This window comes from Bubalus bubalis, chromosome 13 (genome assembly GCF_019923935.1).
Source record: "Bubalus bubalis isolate 160015118507 breed Murrah chromosome 13, NDDB_SH_1, whole genome shotgun sequence".
NCBI lineage: Eukaryota > Metazoa > Chordata > Mammalia > Artiodactyla > Bovidae > Bubalus > Bubalus bubalis.
The window spans coordinates 28,161,620-28,184,656 of NC_059169.1; positions in this window are offsets into that span (position 1 = coordinate 28,161,620).

Consider the following 23,037-nt stretch of genomic DNA (forward strand, 5'->3'; position numbering starts at 1 on the left):
CATGTACTGTATAAAATGATGTACCATTTTGTAAAGCTAAGTTCATGCAAATTCTGTTTTTCATACTGTTTTATAAATTCAATTTTAATGTTATTTTCAAGAAATTCCAGGATTTCTAACTGTTAAATCCATATTTTCCTTATAATTTGTATTCTAATATCATAGTGGCATTTAGGGACTTCAGATTAGCTAACCATAATGGGAAATAAGGAAGTTAAAATCTTTCAATATTTTTTCCCAAAATTATAGAATAAAGTTAAATAAAGTTAATAAAGTTAATAAATAATAAATAAATAAATAAAGTTAAAATGAACTATGAACCTGGAAAGAAATCTTGCTTTCAGTGTAAATCAAAGATAGGGAATACCTAAAATTTGAAGTAAAATAAAAATAAAATAAAACACCTTAAATCCCAGCAAACCATCTCAGGTACCCATCCTGCCACAAAGCTTCATGGGAAGCAATCACAGGGTGATAAAAATTGTGGGAATACTGCAACAAGCTTAAGATTGATCTCAAACTACTGTCAGTAAAAGTAAATCTACCCAAAGGCTAAAACATACTTGAAAACAGAAAATCCCTGTAGGTCAGAAAACACAACACTTTTTTTTTTTCTGAGATCTCTGATCTCGAGGTCATAGACAAATATACTGAGGCATAAATGAACTGCATTTCTTTTCCTGATTTTTTTCAAGAAATCACTGAGTGTCAGATGGTACTAGGGAGTTGGAGCAAATAAATAAATTAATAAAATATGAAAATGTTTCCTTATATAAAAGAAAATTAAATACAATGAAAAACATAGTTACTTTGCATTATTGTGCTTTACTTTACTGTACTTCATAGATATCCCAAAGCTGAAACTCCAGTACTTTGGCCACCTCATGCGAGGAGTTGACTCATTGGAAAAGACTCTGATGCTGGGAGGGATTGGGGGCAGGGGGAAAGGGGACGACAGAGGATGAGATGGCTGGATGGCATCACTGACTCGATGGACATGAGTTTGAATGAACTCTGGGAGTTGGTGATGGACAGGGAGGCCTGGCGTGCTGTAATTCATGGGGTCGCAAAGAGTCAGACATGACTGAGCGACTAAACTGAACTGAACTTACTGTACTTCATAGATATCCCATTTTTGTACATATTGAAAGTTTGGGGAAATCTTGTATTGAGAAATTTTATTGGTACAATAATTTTCAACAGCATTTGCTCACTTTGTGTCTTTTGCAATAATTTAAAAAATTTCATTATTATTGCATTTGTTACAGTGATCTGCCATCAGTGATTTTTGAAAGGGGCTTCCCTGATAGCTCAGTTGGTAAAGAATCCACCTGTAATGCAGGAGACTCCGGTTTGATTCCTGGGTCAGGAAGATCTGGAGAAGTGATAGACTACCCATTCCAGTATTCTTGGGCTTCCCTTGTGGCTCAGCTGGTAATGAATCCACCTGCAGTGCAGGAGACTTGGGTTCAATCCTTGGGTTGGGAAGATCCCTGGAGAAGGGAAAAGCTACCCATTCAAGTATTTTGGCCTGGGGACTTCCATGGGCTATATAGTCCATGGAGTCACAAAGAGTCAGACATGACTGGGTGACTTTCCCTATTGCAAAAAGGTTACAACTCTGAAGGCTAAGATGAAGGTTAACCTTCTTTAGCAATAAAGTATTTTTAATTAAGGCATGTATAGTTTTTAAAAACCTAATAAAACTACAGACTTAATAGGCTACCGTGCAGTGTAAACATTACTTCTATATGTACAGGGAAAACAGACAAACAAAAAAAAATTGTGATTTAATTTATTGTGATATTCACTTTACTGTGATAGTATGGGACAAAATACCAAATATCTCCAAGGTATGTCTGTCTTACATTTAATGAAGAAATTCATAAAATATGTCATGCATACTCCAGATATAAACTTGATAAGTTGTAAGTCTTTTCTCAACACTGAAGCAAGAAAAGGAGGTAAAATATTATTTAGCTTTCTTTTCAGAATGAGTAAAAATGGATAAGCATGCATAAAAATTATCTCACAGTTAATCTTCTTTAAACACAATTATTCAAGTAAAGTTTTCTAATTAATATTTCTGTGATTAGGAATATTTTATTGATGCCCTTTGTATGCATTGTTGACCATTTTATTTCTTTTTAGTCAAGGATAATTTAATAGATATATTCTATTGGTATCATTAATGAAATGGATTATGGGAGATCCTCCCATAATGCAAGAAGTTTAAACAGTCACCAAAAAAATATAAGCAATTTTTCAATGGAAAACTATGTTATTAATTTTCAGAGGATTAATGTGATTATAGTAGGCACATGGGGCATAAAATTAAAATATTTAGCTATAGGAAGTGGTAAACTAAAAACAAATAGCTAAAATTTGCAAGAGAATTCGAGAAAAACATCTATTTCTGCTTTATTGACTATGCCAAAGCCTTTGACTGTGTGGATCACAATAAACTGTGGAAAATTCTGAAAGAGATGGGAATGCAAGACCACCTGACCTGCCTCTTGAGAAATCTGTATGCAGGTCAGGAAGCAACAGTTAGAACTGGACATGGAGCAACAGACTGGTTCCAAAAAGGAAAAGAAGTACGGCAAGGCTGTATGTTGTCGCCCTGCTTATTTAACTTATATGCAGAGTACATCATGAGAAATGTTGGGCTGGATGAAGCACAAGCTAGAATCAAGACTGCTGGGAGAAATATCAATAACCTCAGATATGCAGATGACACCACCCTTATGGCAAAAAGTGACGAAGAACTAAAAAGCCTCTTGATGAAAGTGAAAGAGGAGAGCCAAAAAATTGGCTCAAAGCTCAACATTCAGAAAACTAAGATCATGGCATCTGGTCCCATCACTTCATGGCAAATATATGGGGAAACAGTGGAAACTGTGGCTGACTATTTTCTTGGGCTCCAAAATCACTGCAGGTTGTGACTGCTGTCATGAAATTAAGACCCTTACTCCTTGGAAGGAAAGTTATGACCAACCTAGACAGCATATTAAAAAACAGAAACATTACTTTGCCAACAAAGGTCTGTCTAGTCAAGGCTATGGTTTTTCTAGTAGTCATGTATGCATGTAAGAGTTGGACTATAAAGAAAGCTGAGCACGTAAGAAATGATGCTTGTAGTGGATTCATTTTGATATTTGGCAAAACCAATACAATATTGTAAAGTTTAAAAATAAAATAAAATTAAAAAAATTAATAAATAAAAACAAACAAAAACAAACAAAAAAAAAGAACTGATGCTTTTAAACTATGGTGTTGGAGAAGACTCTTGAGAGTCCCTGGGACTGCAAGGAGATCCTATCCAGTCCATTCTAAAGAAGATCAGTCCTGAGTGTTCATTGGAAGGACGATGTTGAAGCTGAAATTCCAATACTTTGGCCACCTGATGTGAAGAGCTGACTCATTTGAAAAGACCCTGATGCTGGGAAAGATTGAAGGCAGGAGGATAAGGGGATGACAGAGGATAAGATGGTTGGATGGCATCACCTACTCAATGGGGATGCATTTGAGTAAACTCTGGAAGTTGGTGATGGATAGGGAGGCCTGGCATGCTTCAGTCCATGGGGTTGCGAAGAGTTAGACATCACTGAGCAACTGAACTGAACTGAAAATTTGCGTATTTCCACATAAACTGTATTGGACTTAATACAAAAGTAACTTCTAAAGCCTGTAAATTTTAACACACAATATGAACAAAACAATATGAAAGTAAGTAGGGTTATGTTCCATTATTTACTGGATAGTAAACTACCTATTGTTTTTAAGAGTTTTAAAATAGACTACTCAGTACTCTTTTGTCACTCTGATATCTTATATTTCTATGTCAATGATAATGAATGTAAAGAAAGGACTTAAGCTTTCTCTAGTCATTAGTACCTGGATTAACTTGAATTATACAAATCTATTAAAGAGTAGAGGATAAACACACCAAAACCCTAAGCACCCAAAGTGGCACAAGACATTGAGAAAATATTGTTATATTGGGAAGAGGCAGTTTAAAATCATTGTCTAATTTCATCCATTGTATTTAAGGACTACAGACAATCTTCGATGATTTCTAAATTATGGCCTCCATTTATTGTAAAAGTAAAGAGATCCTCAGGAATATAAAGTGATTTCAGTAGTAGGATGACATGCTAGAACATAGATGCTCACAAGTCTGACTTTCTATCCCTCAGAGCATTTATATAATAAATTAAGTTAAACTAATGAATGTTTAATGGGGATTCCTAATTTTTACCATGTAAACTTGGAGTTTCTTTTCACAATAAAGTGAATTATCATCTTTATTGTTCTATTAATTTCAGGTTTATATTCTGCTTAATTTTACCTAAATAATCTTATGATCAAATTTGTCCAATTATGTTTACCACATTTTTTTTAGAAAAGAGGTTTTTGAGGAAACAGAAATATCAATGCACTTTAGGAATAACTAGAGAAGAAAATCAAGTGAGAAAATCAAGTTTTCACTGCTAAATAGCACACAAGAAACTGTTTCCTTTTTTGGAACTCTTTTCTAAGAAATGATAAATAAATTAAAATGTGGAAAGTCATTTTGTCTGACTCATTTCACTCTATCAATGGGGGGAAAAAACCAGCAACAACAACAGTGTATTTCTGAGTATGAAAAAGAATACTAAAACTGGAGAAAGAATTAGCTTCCATTGGACAGGACTGAGCGACTGAGCACACACACACTCATGAACTTTAGGTTGTCTGAGAGTAAAATAAAACTCTTAATAATATAGACAGTTTAAGCATTAATTCAGTTATGTATTCATGTTAATATGTAAAAAATATATGAAGAAATAAATGATGTAAATATTATTTATATTCATATTCTATATGTGATATATACACTGATTAAGCACATAGTCCTTTTGTATGTCACTCAGTCATCTCTGACTCTCTACAGCCCCATGGATTGTAGCCCATCAGGCTCCTCTGTTCATAGCTGCTTAAATAGATTAATGATTACCAAGCAATATTATGTAACATATTCACGTAAAATGAAACAAGAAAAATATTTTGGTCAATGGATACTAGACGAAGGAGTAAAAAATGTTTTGTTTGAATGGAAAAGAGAGTGCTGAACATTGTGTCCTCTGTTTATGTAAATGAAGCCACTCAGTCCTGTCTGACTCTTTGCAACCCATGGATTGAGGCAGCATGGCTATAATGTTTGAAACTGGTGTCCATATCCTAACATTCAAGTAAACCAGTCCCAGCTTTTGTGTTTCTGCTCCTCAGTGGAGTAGATAGATTGAGAGAAGTACTTCCAATAAATAGAATTGGCAAAAGCTGCTATCAACACCATCCAACAAATTCCTGAAAGTTAAATAATGTAATAAATTAGAATAAAAGTGAACAATAAGTGAATTAACTGTTCCTAGAATGGTATATCATGAATGTAATCTATAAAGAGATTATAACTTTATGAGTTAACATGGAAGGTAAATTTTTAAAAGACTTTTACTTTTTGATATTTGAAAAGGTCAAAGTCAAATAATAACAAATATTAGTGAAAATTTGAAGTAACTGCTTTGTGAAAGCGTGTAACGAATTACTTATAAATATACATTAATATTCTGTGACCCAGCTGTTTCCCCACTATTCACCTTTCTGAGAAACATATACACATATTTGCAAGGAGACATTTATAAGAATGTGCAATGCAGTGATGTTTGTTATTGTCCAGAATAGGAACTAGACATCTAGTCAGATGTCTTACTTAGACATCTATCATCAGAGAACTGGGAAAAATATAGGAATAGATGCATCTAAATGCATTCTCAGTAGTAAATCCAGATACATTAACATACAGAGATATATAAGTAATATGTTTAGTATAAAATATAAGAAATATAACTGAATATTCTCTCTTTAAAATAGATGTATTGCATCTATAAAATACATTGAATCTATAAAATAGATGTATTGGACTTAAACTGACTTTAAATTTAAAATAAATTTTATAAATAATGAAATACAAGCAAAAAGATAATTACTAATAACATTGCTTTTATATTTAAGTATTATAAACCACATTCTCATAGTTAAGCCATTCACTAAATATCCAATAAAAATTCAGAGTATTCTCATGACAATACTTCAAATTAAGTATCATAAATATGCATCTAATTGAATTTTAATGACATAAATTTACAATCAACTGATTGTCTCCAAAAAATACGTTCATATTAACAATAGTTGTTCTTACTCAAAGAGGTGTCAATAATTTTATCAATAGATGGTTTATCATCAGTTCTCGTTCATGATAGCTAAAATCCAACCATATTTTGTCTATTTTATGAGAAAAATATAAGAAAAGCGCAGAAAAATTTCTACCTCTGCTACTGTAAATAAAAAAATAAAATGTACAGTTTTTCTTACCATATCTTTTTAAATGTATGTTCTTAAAATCACCCATATAGGAATACAAAATTTTTTTTATATTCTTTTTTTTAAATTTTTTTTTTTTTTTTTTTTACTTTACAATATTGTATTGGTTTTGCCATACATCAACATGCATCCACCACGGGTGTACATGTGTTCCCCATCCTGAACCCCCCTCCCACCTCCCTCCCATACCATGCCTCTGGGTCATCCCAGTGCACCAGCCCCAAGCTTCCTGTATCCTGCATCGAATATCATATAGGAATACAAATTTTTAAATCACAACTTTAGAATGTAAAGAAATATGAATTAAATAAATAATTTTATGTTGAACTTCTTTAAAAATTAAATTCAGCTACATTTCTGTAGTAAAAGAGAAAATAAAATAATATGAAATCATAAATATTCCTTTAGAAAAAATGTTATTTTTCAGCATGTGTGTGTATGTGTACTCAGTCTTGTCTGACTCTTTCTTACCCCATGGACTGTAGACTGCCAGTCAAAGGCTTTGGCATAGTCAATAAAGCAGAAGTAGATATTTTTCTGGAACTCTCTCACTTTTTCGATGATCCAATGGATGTTGGCAGTTTGATCTCTGGTTCCTCTGCCTTTTCTAAATCCAGCTTGAACATCTAGAAGTTCACAGTTCATGTACTGTTGAAGCCTGGCTTGAAGAATTTTGAACATTACTTTGCTAACATGTGACTTGAGTGCGATTGTGCAATAGTCTGAGCATTCTTTGGTATTGCTTTTCTTTGGGATTGGAGTGAAAACTGACCTTTTCTAGTCCTGTGGCCACTGTTGAGCTTTCCAAATTTCCTGGCATATTGAGTCCAGTACTTTCACAGCATCACCTTTTAGGAGTTGAAATAGTGGCAAGAATACATAGACAAACTATCCAAAAAAGATCTTTATGACCCAGATTACCACAATGGTGTGATCACTCATCTAGAGCTAGACAACCTGGAATGTGAAGTCAAATGGGCCTTAGGAAGCATCACAATGAACAAAGTGAGTGGAGGTAATGGAATTCCAGCTGAACTAATTCAACTCCTAAAAGATGATTCAATACCATGTCTTTGACTGTGCAGATCACAACAAACTGGAAAATTCTTAAAGAGATGGGAATACCAGACCACCTGACCTGCCAGCTGAGTAATCTGTATGCAGGTCAAGAAGCAACAGTTATAATTGGACATGGTTATTTGACATGGTTAGGTTGGACATGGAATTAGACTGGTTCCAAATCAGGAAAGGAGTATGTTAAGTCTGTATATTGTCATCCTGCTTATTTAACTTATGCAGAGTATATCATGAGAAACACTGGGCTGGATAAAACACAAGCTAGAATCAAGATTGCCAGGAGAAATATAAATAAATTCAGATATGCATATGGCACCACCCTTATAGCAGAAAGTGAAGAACTAAAGAGCCTCTTGATGAAAGTGAAAGAGGAGAGTGAAAAATTTGGCCTAAAGTTCAACATTCAGAATACTAAGATCCTGGCATCTGGTCCCTTCACTCCATCTCAAAAAGATGGGAAAACAATGGAAACAGTGACAGCCTTTATTTTCTTGGGCTCCCAAATCACTGCAGATGGTGACTGCAGCCATGAAATTAAAAGATGTTTGCTCCTTAGGACAAAAGCTATCACCAATCTAGACAGCATTTTAAAAAGCAGAGACATTACTTTGCCAACAAATGTCCATCTAGTAAAAGCTATAGTTTTTCCAGTAGTCATGTGTGGGTGTGAGAGTTGGACTATAAAGAAAGCTAAGCACTGAAGAATTGATGCTTTTAAACTGTAGTGTTTGGAAAAGACTCTTGAGAGTCCCTTGGGCATCAAGGAGATCTAATCAGTTCATCCTAAAGGAAATCATTCCTGAATATTTATTGAAAGTACTGATGCTGAAGCTGAAACTCCAATACTTTGGCCACCTGATGCGAAAAAGTGACTCATTTGAAACGACCCTCATGCTGGGAATGATGAAGGCAGGAGGATAAGGGGATGACAGAGGATGAGATGGTTGGATGGAATCACCAATGCGATGAACATGAGTTTGAGTAAGCTCTGGGCATTGGTGATGGACAGGGAGGCTTAGCATGGTGCAGTCCACGGGGTTGCAAAGAGTCGAACATGATTGAGCGACTGGACTGAACTGAAGGTAGCACAAGGGCTTCACAGATGGCTCAGTGGTAAAGAATCCATCTGCATTGCAGGAGATGTGGATTCTATCCCTGGGTCTGGAAGATGACCTGGAGAAGAAAATGACAACCCAGGGAGAAAACTAAATGACAACTCAAACTGAGATCAGTGCTAGTGAATGTATATTTTCAATTAACATATTTTGTTAGACATGGAAATTTATGATATTATACTGAAATACTATGAAGTCATACAATTTATAACATCAAGAGTGCCTAGAAACTTGGAAAATATCATCAGTTCAGTTCAGTCCCCCAGTCGTGTCCTACTCTTTGTGACCCCATGAAATGCAGCACACCAGGCCTCCCTGTCCATCATCAACTCCCAGAGTTCACTCAAACTCATGTCCATCTAGTCGGTGATGCCATCCAGCCATCTCATCCTCTGTCGTCCCCTTCTCCTCCTGCCCCCAATCCCTCCCAGCATCAGAGACTTTTCCAATGAGTCAACTCTTCCCATGAGGTGGCCGAAATACTGGAGTTTCAGCTTCAGCATCATTCCTTCCAAAGAACACCCAGGACTGATATCCTTTAGAATGGATTGGTTGGATCTCCTTGCAGTCCAAGGGACTCTCAAGGGTCTTCTCCAACACCACAGTTCAAAAACCTCAATTCTTCAGCACTCAGCTTTCTTCACAATCCAACTTTCACATCCATACATGACCACTGGAAAAACCATAGCCTTGATTAGAGGGATCTTTGTAGCAAAGTAATGTCTCTGCTTTTCAATATGCTGTCTAGGTTGGTCATAATTTTCCTTCCAAGGAGTAAGCGTCTTTTAATTTCATGGCTGCAATCACCATCTGCAGTGATTTTGGAACCCAGAAAACTAAAGTCTGACACTGTTTCCACTATTTCCCCATTTATTTCCCAAGAAGTGATGGGACCAGATGCCATGATCTTCGTTTTCTGAATGATGAGCTTTAAGCCAACTTTTTCACTCCCCACTTTCACTTTCATCAACAGGCTTTTTAGTTCCTCTTCACTTTCTGCCATAAGGGTGGTGTCATATGCATATCTAAGGATATTGATATTTCTCCCAGCAATCTTGATTCCAGCTTGTGCTTCTTCCAGCCCAGCGTTTCTCATGATGTACTCTGCATATAAGTTAAATAAGCAGGGTGACAATATACAGCCTTAACGTACTCCTTTTCCTATTCGGAACCAGTCTGCTGTTCCATGTCCAATCCAGTTCTAACAGTTGCTTCCTGACCTGCATATAGGTTTCTCAAGAGTCAGATCAGGTAGTCTGGTATTCCCATATTTTTCAGAATTTTCCAGTTTATTGGGATCCACACAGTCAAAGGCTTTGGCATAGTCAATCAAGCAGAAATAGATGCTTTTCTGGAACTCTCTTGCTCTTTCCATGATCCAGTGGATGTTGGCAGTTTGAACTCTGGTTCCTCTGCTTTTTCTAAAACTAGCTTGAACATCAGAAATTTCATGGTTCATGTATTGCTGAAGCCTGGCTTGGAGAATTTTGAGCATTACTTTACTACCGTGTGAGATGAGTGCAATTGTGCAGTAGTTTGAGCATTCTTTGGCATTGCCTTTCTTTGGGATTGAAATGAAAACTGACCTTTTCCAGTCCTGTGGCCACTGCTGAGCTTTCCAAATTTGCTGGCATATTGAGTGCAGCACTTTCACAGCATCATCTTTCAGGATTTAAAAGAGCTCAACTGGAATTCCATCACCTCCACTAGCTTTGTTCGTAGTGGTGCTTTCTATGTTCCACTTGACTTCACATTCCAGTATGTCTGGCTCTAGGTGAGTGATCACACCATCATGATTATCTGGGTCATGAAGATCTTTTTTTGTACAGTTCTTCTGTGTATTTTTGCTATCTCTTCTTAATATCTTCTGCTTCTGTTAGGTCCATACCATTTCTGTCCTTTATCAAGCCCATCTTTGCATGAAATGTTCCCTTGGTATCTCTAATTTTCTTGAAGAGATCTCTAGTCTTTCCCATTCTGTTGTTTTCCTCTATTTCTTTGCATTGATCGCTGAAGAAGGCTTTCTTATCTCTTCTTGCTATTCTTTGGAACTCTGCATTCACATGCTTATATCATTGCTTTTCTCCTTTAGTTTTCACTTCTCTTCTTTTCACAGCTATTTTTAAGGCCTCCCCAGACAGCCATTTTACTTTTTTGCATTTCTTTTCCATGGGGATGGTCTTGATCCCTGTTTTTGTGCAATATCATGAACCTCCATCCATAGTTCTTCAGGCACTCTATCTATCAGATCTAGTCCCTTAAATCTATTTCTCACTTCCACTGTATAATCATAAAGGATTTGATTTAGGTCATACTTGAATCATCTAGAGGTTTTCCCTACTTTCTTCAATTTCAGTCTGAATTTGGCAATAAGGAGTTCCTGATCTGAGCCACAGTCTGCTCCCGGTCTTGTTTTTTCTGACTGTATAGAGCTTCTCCATCTTTGGCTGCAAAGAATATAATCAATCTGATTTCAGTGTTGACCATCTGGTGATGTCCATGTGTAGAGTCTTCTCTTGTGTTGTTGGAAGAGGGTGTTTGCTATGACCAGTGCATTTTCTTGGCAAAACTCTATTAGTCTTTGCCCTGCTTCATTCCTTATTCCAAGGCCAAATTTGCCTGTTACCCCAGGTGTTTCTTGAATTCCTACTTTTGCATTCCAGTCCCCTATAATGAAAAGGACATCTTTTTTGGGTGTTAGTTCTAAAAGGTCTTATAGGTCTTCATAGAACCATTCAACTTCAGCTTCTTCAGCATTACTGGTTGGGGCATAGACTTGGATTACTATGATATTGAATGGTTTGCCTTCGAAACGAAGAGAGATCATTCTGTCATTTTTGAGATTGCATCCAAGTACTGCCTTTGGGACTCTTTTGTTGACTATGATGGCTACTCCATTTCTTCTAAGGAATTCCTGCCCACAGTAGTAGATACAATAGTTATCTGAGTTAAATTCACCCACTCCAGTTCATTTTAGTTCGCTGATTCCTAGAATGTCGACCTTCACTCTTGCCATCTCCTGTTTGACCACTTCCAGTTTGCCTTGATTCATGCACCTGCCATTCCAGGTTCCTTTGCAATATTGCTCTTTACAGCATCGGACCTTGCTTCTATCACCAGTCACATCCACAACTGGGTATTGTTTTTGCTTTGGCTCTGACCTAAAAATTTGTTTCTAAACATTCATTGTTATTCTGCCATATGCTACAATGCTAAAGCTAAAACTTTTTGAGCAGATCTTAGTCACCAAAGTACCAGCATGTGATACTCTTGTCAGGAAATATAATAACACTTTTGTAGCTCTCAGCTCTCATTGTGAACATAGTTGCGATCATTCTGTTTGAAAGAAACCTTCTAAAAGAACTGTTATTCATTGTACTCCCTATGCTTTCTTAATAGGCAATCTTAGTTTAAGGTAAACACTTGCAGTGCATATACTTCAAATTCCAAGTTTGAAATTATCCAAAGGTTTGAAAAAAGCCTTTTTCTTATTTACTTTAGTATATGTATTTGGATCTTTATCTAATCTAAGACTTTGTTCTATCATCTTCCTCAAAAAAGTAACAATTGATGTATAAAACTACTGTATTTGATAAAAAATATATGGTTTTCAAATTTTGATTATTAGAATTATAAATGATCTAATAGTGGCATTATTCTGAGGTAAATAATAAAGGAAGAATCAAATAATTCTTTTCAGCCACATGCATCTGTTTTCACTTCTCTCTCACCTCATTTCTTCTAATGGATATGAGGTCATAGTGTCTCATCATTTATTAAATCTCCATCTTCCATTTTGGAGTCACTCCTACTTAATTTTCAAATCTACTCCTGCTTATTTTTTTAATCTAATGTAAAATTTATTATAAAAAAGCACATGCTGTTATTGTCATCAGTTAGTGCTTAGCCATCTCTGATTTGTCCCTCAACATTATTTTACTGAAAATGCTTCTCAAAACTGAGCAATGATATATGAAAATCTACTTTCTGTCTTCAGTCTCCCAACCACATTGCAAACTAACATCAATTAAGGGTGTATTTTTTAAAGCCTTTCCTTCCTTGATTTCTGTAGCTTGAAATCATACCTCTTAATCTATCACTCAGTGGTCCTTCATGGTCTCCTAAATTAGCACATTTCTTCTGCCCATAAACTATACTGAAATATCACCAAACGTGTTGACTTTGACCAACTGCCATGCATGTTATTAATTCTCTTGATGGATGTCTACCACCTGAAATCACTAATTGTTATTATTTTCCATTTATTTAAAAACTCTTAGAATTTTACTATAAAATATCATTTATTTAGGATCCATGGCACCTTAAATCAAGGGAATTTATTTTTTTGTATCCTATCTAATGGCACACATTAATCCCCCTAGACTACTATTTTACAATATTTCTTAAAAGTTGGTTATATTACAACATGGTTAATTCTGGGATAAAAAATTGTATTGAGGTATTTAAATAATTTGAATCAAAAATTTATTCACATATGTTAGAGGTTATTAACCATTATTTAATAAAACTAAATATTTGCAAATAATATTTTAGCAGTAAAACCATATTTCAAACACACATATGAAATTTAAGTAGGTAAAAGTTGTATTTCTCTGATGGAAACAGCACTAGGAGCTTCAAATTAATTTTACAAGAGGAAAGTTTCCAGGAATCTTGCCTGATATTTCACAGTTTTCTGTACACTACTATAAAATCAATAAAAAATATATATATAATATTTGCTAAACAGGTAGGAAGAATATATTTGCTGCCTTCAAGTTAGTATTTTTCATCACAGTTCACTTAATGACTTAAATATACTGAAAGTATATACTAATGCTTTTTTAAATATTTTATGTACACGTTGCTGTGGCTGCTGCTAAGTTGCTTCAGTCATATCCGACTCTGTGCTACCCCATAGATGGCAGCCCACCAGTCTCCCCAATCCTTGGGACTCTCCAAGCAAGAACACTGGAGTGGGTTGCCATTTCCTTCTCCAATGCATGAAAGTGAAAAGTGAAAAGTGAAAGTGAAGTCACTCAGTCGTGTCCGACTCTTCATGACCCCATGGACTGCAGCCTACCAGGATCCTCCATCCATGGGATTTTCCAGGCAAGAGTACTGGAGTTGGTTGTCATTTCCTTCTCCACATGTACATGTTAATTAAAACTAAAATCATAGAAGACTTTATGAATACATCATATTACACAATGCTGGGTAATGAATATGCTGGATTCATTGAATCCATGAATCCATGAATCCATGAATCCAGCATGAATATCATGCTGGATATTTTGAAATTTCTTTATAAATATAAATCATTTTAACTTCTGCTACAATTTATGTCTGAAATACCTGTTTATACCCATATTTTATTCTAGAGATGTTAATTAAATCCCATATCCTAAGAAGGGGGAATTTTCCAAAACTCAGCTGTAAATTGTATAGTGTTTATAAGGAAAGTATACATCCAGGTGTTTCCAAATTGACAAAATTTAAATTCTTTTAAAATAAAGTTAAAAAAAAATCACTATAACAGAAAGTTGTAAAAACAAAAAATCAGTTTTCAGAGATCTGATCTACAAGTTCTATTGACTGTAACTCTTATGCATTACTCATAAACCCATCAAGTATCTATCCACATTCCTCTACAAAAAATTTTCCTTTCAGCAGCACCATATCATTTTTCATCTTTTTCCTATTTTACATTTTTTCCAAATTTATTTAATGAAAAGGAAATCAGATCCAGTAATTAAAAATGCAGTATAATAAACACTCAGCAACATTGTTTACTCATTCCTTGCAACCTGGGCCCTCTGCCATAGTGATCAACATACAGTACCTCAAACATCATGCTGTTATATTCCTTGGTGCTTTTACTTACTCGAGTTAGAATATCCTTTCTGGCTTTCAAAAACTCATCTGTTATGAGGTTTTACCGCTTATCCACCCACAGATAAATTTAAATATATTACTTTAGTGTCCCATCTACCCTGAGAATAACTCAAGCACAGTTCTTCAAACACTGTGTTGCGTTTTTGTTTATGGATGTTTCACAAACTGAATAAAAGGACTATGTCTTATTAATTTTTGCAACCTCAGTACCTCCATCATACCTCATCTTCCTCCTCATCAGATTCACACTAATAATCACCATGATAACTAATATGTATCTCACCCATAGGTGTAAAATAATATATCTTAATTTGTTAAATAATACTGAATGTGAGTGTGCTGAATTCAATTCTTCAATTTATTGAACTTCTACCTTTACAGGGCTCTGTTTTGTTTCTTATGAAATACAAAGGTTACAAAAAGTGAGAGCCAAAGTATTATCCCTGCCTTCCAAAGATAGGCAGTAACATACACAAACATGACCCACACAAATAAATAACAACATAAACGATACAAGTAGTCTACTACAGGGATACAATAAGGGTGAGACTAATTTCTCCACAGGCAGTTTTGTGAATGTTAATGAGTGAAATATATTTGATCTGAGTGTTGAAGTACGCATAGAAATTTTATAGCATGATAGTAATTCTCCCTCCGCATTCCAACTTGGAGGAGCAAACAAATAAAAGACCTGCGGGATGTAAAAGCAAATTAAAAAATAGCAAAATAAAATAATGAATAAAAAAGTGACAAGAAATTCAATGTCCAACAGGTTGGGTATTTATGAAAGATTTAAAATTAATATAAAATTAGAAAGGTTGATTGTGGAAAAGGCATTCAAATCATTTGCCCAGCTTTTATTGGTTTATCTTTTTTTTGTGTTTGTATTATTGAGTTGGAAGAATTCTACATAGGTTCTGAATCAAAGTCTCTTGTGAGATACAAGACGTGAAGTTTTGTGTATTTTTTTTTTTCTCAGATGTTTTCACTTTTTGATGGTAACATTCAGAGCATACAGGATTTTGATGTAATTTAGTTTTCTTTCAATGTTTGTCATATCCGCACTGTCAGAACAGTGTCCAGTATCTGTGATATAGTTCTGGTGGAGCTCATATCAACATATTATGTTCCATTCAAGTGGTAAGCTCTGCAGGTTGCAATGTTCTACATTAGTGGCAATCATGTCTTCACCCAACTAATTCCTTGGTGCTTCTTTGGGTGGAATTCTGTTAATTAGCATCTGAAAGTTTTAAACAGGTTTCCTGCTATTTTGGTTACTTCATCGATAACATATGCAGCTACTTTCTGCTGAGTTTCACCTGAATTTGTGCTACCTTCATGATTAAAAAACAAACAGAAAACAGTAACAAAAGGCCCACTTACTGCAGTCACTGAGAGAATAAAAGATGGGTTATTCATGACATATTAGAGATAATAGTTTAAAAGAAAGTTGGGAAGTGTCAAAAAGGCTACTATGGTTGTGAATTATCTTTCAGTTCAGTCGCTCAGTCGTGTCTGACTCTTTGTTGACCCCATGAATCGCAGCACACCAGGCCACCCTGTCCATCACCAACTCTGGGAGTTTACTCACTCATGTCCTTCGAGTCAGTGATGCTATCCAGCCATCTCATCCTCTGTCATCCCCTTCTCCTCCTGCCCCCAATCCCTCCCAGAATCAAAGTCTTTTCCAATGAGTCAACTCTTTGCATGAGGTGGCCAAAGTACTGGAGTTTCAGCTTTAGCATCATTCCTTCCAAAGAAATCCCAGGGCTGATCTCCTTCAGAATGGACTGGTTGGATCTCCTTGCAGTCCAAGGGACTCTCAAGAGTCTTCTCCAACACCACAGTTGAAAAGCATCAATTATTCTGTGCTCCGTTTACTGGCCTCCAAATTATTTCTCTATTATAAAATTCAATTGGGGTAGAGAATTACTTTTCACATTATTGTGTGTACTCCAGAAATTATTAATAATTAAGGTACACTTCTTCTCTGGAACAGAAAGGAAAACTATGAGTTAAAAAAAAAATAGACCAGTTAAAGGATATTCTCCTGGAAAGTAAACTTTAAAAGTAGTTGATGCATATTCATTTCAATCAGTGTTTCCTAGAATCCTTGGTTTTTAGATCTTGACAATATTTCAGCTTCACTACAGATTTAGTTAGTTGCCCAGTATTTTAAACAAAATATCTTTTCCTTACAAAGTACAGTATTAAGTCCCATTTTTAAAATTTTAATTTAAAATGCAATATAGTGAAAGTGAAGTCGCTCAGTCATGTCCAACTCTTTGTGACCCCATGGACTTCTCCGTCCATGGGATTTTCCATGCAAGAATACTGGAGTGGGTTGCCATTTCCTTCTCCAGAGGATCTTCCCAATCCAGGGATCGAACCCTGGTCTCCTGCATTGTAGGCAGACACTTTACCATCTAAGCCACCACAGAAAATGCAGTATAAAATAGTTTTGTAGAAATTAAAAAGAGAAATAGGCTTATTTTAATTATATGGCTAGTTTGTGTTAGATTATCAAATTAAGATTATGAAAAAGTAATCTTCCAGCCCATCACTCCAGCTCTAAGTCATCTATTCTTGGTTATTCAAAGGCATTTTATATTTGAAAAGATTTGTTGTATTGACATAATTAAGTCTGATAGAAACCTGAAGGCAGATATAAACAAGAAGAAGGTTACAATAAGTCTGTTTCTCTTTCATTCTTACCATGGACATGGTTTCTAAACAGTCAACTCACATTTAGAAGAAAATCATAATCTATAACCTATGAACCCTTTTCATAATGGCATATTGCCTGTAGATATAACTACTAATTGAGAAAATGGAGCATAAAATTGCAAAAGAAGCATAGAAAACTAATATTTAAAAATCACAAGAAAACCTAATTAATTGAAAGAGCCATCAATAGAAGTGGAAAGTGTTACTGAGAAAATGATTATATGAACTATGATGGGGTGAAGATTGGGGGAACTATGATGGAAAAGATAAAATACAGAAAGTCACATTAATTTCATTACTTTTTATAAAGTTAGGAAAATTAAATGCCATGACTTTAATTGACGTTCAAATGAAAGAGTAATATCTTGAATATATTTTAAAATATTATGTTTCAGAAAAGATTATTCAGGGTCAGTTCAATTGTAGTCTAATGATTTGCTTTTTTTTATCTTTGGTTTTTGTTTCTTTGTTTTCTTTGATATTGTATATAATATGTGCTTAAGGCATTTCCTCAAATCTTACTCCCACCTCACCCCATCAGTGATATTCTCTACCTTCAAAAGAATCTCCTTTTGATTCTGCATCCTTTTACCTTGGAATTATTTCCTTATTTTAAATTTATCTTCCTTTTCACACAATTATTTTGCCAATTTTTAAAGTAATTATAAGGTATGATAATGGAAATTATGATCTTCTTAATAAAAAGCTATTTTTAAAAGCAATAGAATTTTTCTATCCTCAAAATTTACTATTTTTATTACACTTTTAGTTTTTTGTGAAGCAAGTGGTGCAATAACTATAACTGCTCTCATTTGACTTCTGCCCTTAATCATAAAATCATAAGTTTCCCACAGTTTAGGTATTAGTCTAATAATTACAATATCAGTTTTTAAAGAAAGCAGTAGTGATACAGGCTTATTTGATTTCCAAACATATCTCATTCTGTAATTGCTCATCATTATAGTCATTTAACTTTTTACAGAAGCTCTGATAATAAGAAGAAAAGAATTCATCCTAAAAATGGAAATTTTGTAAAAGACAAATTGTTTTCTTTTTTACTTTATATTCAAATTTGTAATAACTTCTTCACTTATAACTTTAAATTAGATTTAAGATCAATTTTATTCTTTCAAAATACCAACCCATTAAATTGAATTTTATATGCATATAGAAAGATTCAGAAGTTTATGTGTTTATTTTACTAATTTTTAATGCTGATATGATGATATTTAACACAAAGCTTTATTCACTTCATATAGTTACTTCTAGTATTGGATATATATGTAATATCTGCTATCAATAACACTATTATTGTGTACTTGCATAATGTCCATTATGTTTATAAGTTATATCATTGATATCCACTATATATAAAATATGAAATATTTGTATTTCTATACAATGAATGTATTTTAAATACAGTATTTATTCCCTTCTGTAGCCAAACACTTGTAGCATGTATAAGATTATAAGCCCAAAAATTTAGGTGTAAATATATATATTTAGCATTCACTGTAGTCACTATTTTTAAAAATTTAGATGCATTTTATTTAATTAAGAAATCACCCACATGAAGTCATACTATAATTTATCCTCGTTTCAGAGATAAGGAAACTGGAACTGCTATGTACTGCTCTAGGAATTGAGAATATCAGAACAAAGAGTACAAATTCTTATTTTCCTTCATACTGCATGTGTTCTAGTGGATAAACAACAGACAACTGGGTGAAGAAACAAAAGCTTCTCAGATAAAGAGTTGATGTTTAGCTGCTGCTGCTGCTGCTAAGTTGCTTCAGTCATGTCCAACTCTGTGCGACCCCATAGACAGCAGTCCACCAGCCTCCCCCGTCCTTGGGATTCTCCAAGCAAGAATACTAGAGTGGGTTGCCACTTCTCCAATGCATGAAAGTGAAAAGTGAAAGTGAAGATGTTCAGTCATCTCTGACTCTTAGCGACTCCATGGACTGCAGCCTACCAGGCTCCTCCGTTCCTGGGATTGTCCAAGCAAGAGTACTGGAGTGGGTTGCCATTGCCTTCTCCTTAGTTGCTGAATCATATCTAACTCTTTTGAGACCCAACAGACTGTAGTCAGCCAGGCTCCTCTATCCATGGAATTTCCCAGGCAAGAATACTGAAGTGAGTTGATATTTCCTGCTCCAGGTGATCTTCTTCACCCAAGGATTGAACCTGTGTCTCCTGAATTGGCAGGCAAATTCTTTACCACTGAGTTACCAGGGATGCCCAAACAGAAACAGTACAACCATTCAAAATAACAGGCTGAGAGGCTGCTTCAGGTAGAAAGATGGAGAAAGCTCTTCTGAGGGGTTGATACTGACAATGAGACCCAGAAAAATATAAAGAGCAGGCTATGCAAAGAATCAGAAAAAAATTATTTCATTTTAAAGGAAATAGAAAGCGCAAAAGCTCCAAGTGACAGGAAGGATTCTAGTTTATAGAATAAACAATGAACAAAAGAATGGTATGGATAGGATGTGGTGAGTACATAATAATATAATACACTGAAAGATACTCTAAGATATAATCAACCATCATGGAACTTGGGAGTCAGATCAGGCAGAACCTTGGCAGCCATACTGACAATTTTCAACAGCATCTTGGTTGGCAAAGGCCAGAGTGCACTGAAATCATATATCTCCTCCCATGCTGAACTATTACCTTTTTCATGCATCTTAGTTTATATAGCATTTTTATTTTCTGTTTGTTTTTCTCTTCCACAATATGTTGAGTTGTTTAAGAACAGAATCTCTTCTTCCTTTATTTAGTCTCAGATATAAAAGAGCACGTCAAGGCTGTATATTGTCACCCTGCTTATTTAACTTATATGCAGAGTACATCATGAGAAACGCTGGGCTGGAAGAAGCACAAGCTGGAATCAAGATTGCGGGGAGAAATATCAATAACCTCAGATATGCAGATGACACCACCCTTATGGCAGAAAGTGAAGAGGAACTCAAAAGCCTCTTGATGAAAGTGAAAGTGGAGAGTGAAAAGTTGGCTTAAAACTCAACATTCAGAAAACTAAGATCATGGCATGTGGCTCCATAACTTCATGGGAAATAGATGGGGAAACAGTGGAAACAGTGTCAGACTTTATTTTGGGGGGCTCCAAAATCACTGCAGATGGTGATTGCAGCCGTGAAATTAAAAGACACTTACTCCTTGGAAGGAAAGTTATGACCAACCTAGATAGCATATTCAAAAGCAGAGACATTACTTTGCCAACAAAGGTCCATCTAGTCAAGGCTATGGTTTTTCCAGTAGTCATGTATGGATGTGAGAGTTGGACTGTGAAGAAAGCTGAGCACCAAAGAATTGATGCTTTTGAACTGTGGTGTTGAAGAAGACTCTTGAGAGTCCTTTGGACTGCAAGGATTTCCAACCAGTTCATTCTAAAGGAGATCAGTCCTGGGTGTTCTTTGAAAGGACTAATGCTAAAGCTGAAACTCCAATACTTTGGCCACCTCATGAGACGAGTTGACTCATTGGAGAAGACCCTGATGCTGGGAGGAATTGGGGGCAGGAGGACAAGGGGACAACAGAGGATGAGATGGCTGGATGGCATCACCGACTCGATGGACATGAGTTTGGGTGAACTCTGGGAGCTGGTGATGAACAGGGAGTCCTGGTGTTCTGTAATTATTAGGGTCGCAAACAGTCAGACACGATTGAGTGACTGACCTGAACTGATAGCACAATACTGACAAAGTTTTAGGGCATAATTAACTTTAAATGAGTAATTTAAACTTTGGATGATTTAATAATGACTCTTCCCAGTGACTAATGTATATGAATTACAATTAGACACACAGAAAATTTTAACCCAGTTTTGCAATCTTGTAGCAATTATTACTCTCCAAATACCATTTTTAGAGTGAGTTGAATCTTTAATTGTACGTTTCAGATAGTGTATTCCAGGTTGTCTCATTAACAGGGGATGAAGCATAATAGACACCAGATCTGTTTCACATTTTTTATAAAATATCAAACATACATTTTAAAATGCTACCAAAGAGCTAAGATTATATTTAATTGCATGGCTTGAATTGTTTACCATTAATTTTCTCAGATATGAAAAATGTATATCTACAAATTGTTACATTAATAGGGGCCCTTTGTGTAATAACTTGTACCACTGAAAATTCTTCAGAAGGCATTAAACTTCATATGACTGAATGTCTAGCTCAAAATCTATCATTTTAATCTCTTTTCAATGCAATTATTCCTATATATTCTCTAACTTTCTTATTTCTCTTAAAGAAGAAACATTCAGCAAAACCTCTGCCTATAATTGTCACTTGTGCTGAGGCTGAGAGATATGAAATAAGGTGCAGAAATAGGGAGAATGCCACAAGGCTTTCCCAGCCTCCTTGGGGTTTTAGCATCATTTTGTTTCATAATCCCTGTTTACCACTGCACTAGAAAGTCACTTTGACCCTGAGTGAAAAGCTCAGACAGACTTCTTTTCTAACGTTTTATGTCCCATTTTTCACTTTGTAGTTTCTCTTTTTTACTAATTTCAAAACTACTCGGCTTTATCAAATTCTTCACTCAGTACCTACATTGCTGAGTTTTGTGCTTTGAAATTGTAATTGTTAATTTAGATCACAGACTTATCCAGTTTTACAAATGCTCCTCCACTAGGGAAGAGAAAGAAAGTACTGATTAAGCTCTGACCTGACTTTGAAATTAGTGGCTAGAGAACCATGTTAAAAAGCAGTCTTAGAATAGAGAAGATATAATGGACATTTTTAAAAATGTAGAAGTCTCTCTACACTTTTTACATAAGGCAGTGTTTAATAAGCCTTTCAATTTGAGGGAATGAACTACACTAGGTAAATTCCATTTTATTCCTATAGGTGAAGTATTATCTCATCAAATTTAAATGCAACATGTTCAAGATAGTTCAGAGATCCAGAATTTCTATTCCATATTTTTATCAAACTCATATTTCATTTATACTGAAAGAGAAGGCAAGCTTTTTCCTATCTACACCCTCACTTGACCCTGTGTCAACCCTTTCACCATTTGTTTAATAAAAAATATCTTCTCAAGCTCTCCTTGTGGCTCAGACAGACAGCAAAGAATATGCCTGTAATGCAGGAGACCTGGGTTCTATCCCTGGGTCAGGAAGATCCCCTGCAGTATTCTTGCCTGGAAAATTTCCTGGACAGCGGAGCCTGGCAGGCTACAGTCCATGGTGTCACAAAGAGTTGGACACAACTGGATGACTAACACACTTTTTCATGTTCTCAAGCATAGAGTTAAAGTAGCACTGAAATGAAAGTTTCAAAATTTTATTTGGTTTTGTCTTTTTTTCATCATTATAACTAGAATGTGTAGCATCTCATTGTGATTTATATACTTGCAAAGATGTACTAAAAGTCCCTGGTATTCATATATTTCTGGTGGGAATGGAAAGTGGTACAGTCAATTTGGGAAATAAAAGGGTTTCTGTTTCTCATAAGATTTAACATCCATTTAAACTAAAACAAAAAATTTACTCATAACCACATTTACATATATTTTTAAACACTTGTCTACATGCATTACAAAATGGCTATCAAAACCATTTTCTTGAATAATACTATTCTCAAAGTAACAAGTAGGCAGCCTCATTGTCATCTTTGTTATGGGCTTTTTTTTTTTTTTTTTTTTAGCTATAAGACACATTGGCTACCACAGAGCTGTTGAATGTTGACCTCGGATTAGTAGCAGATTATTTTTAAAAAGAAACAGCCAATGTTTTTGTGACAGAGACCAGGAGACAGATCTGATTATA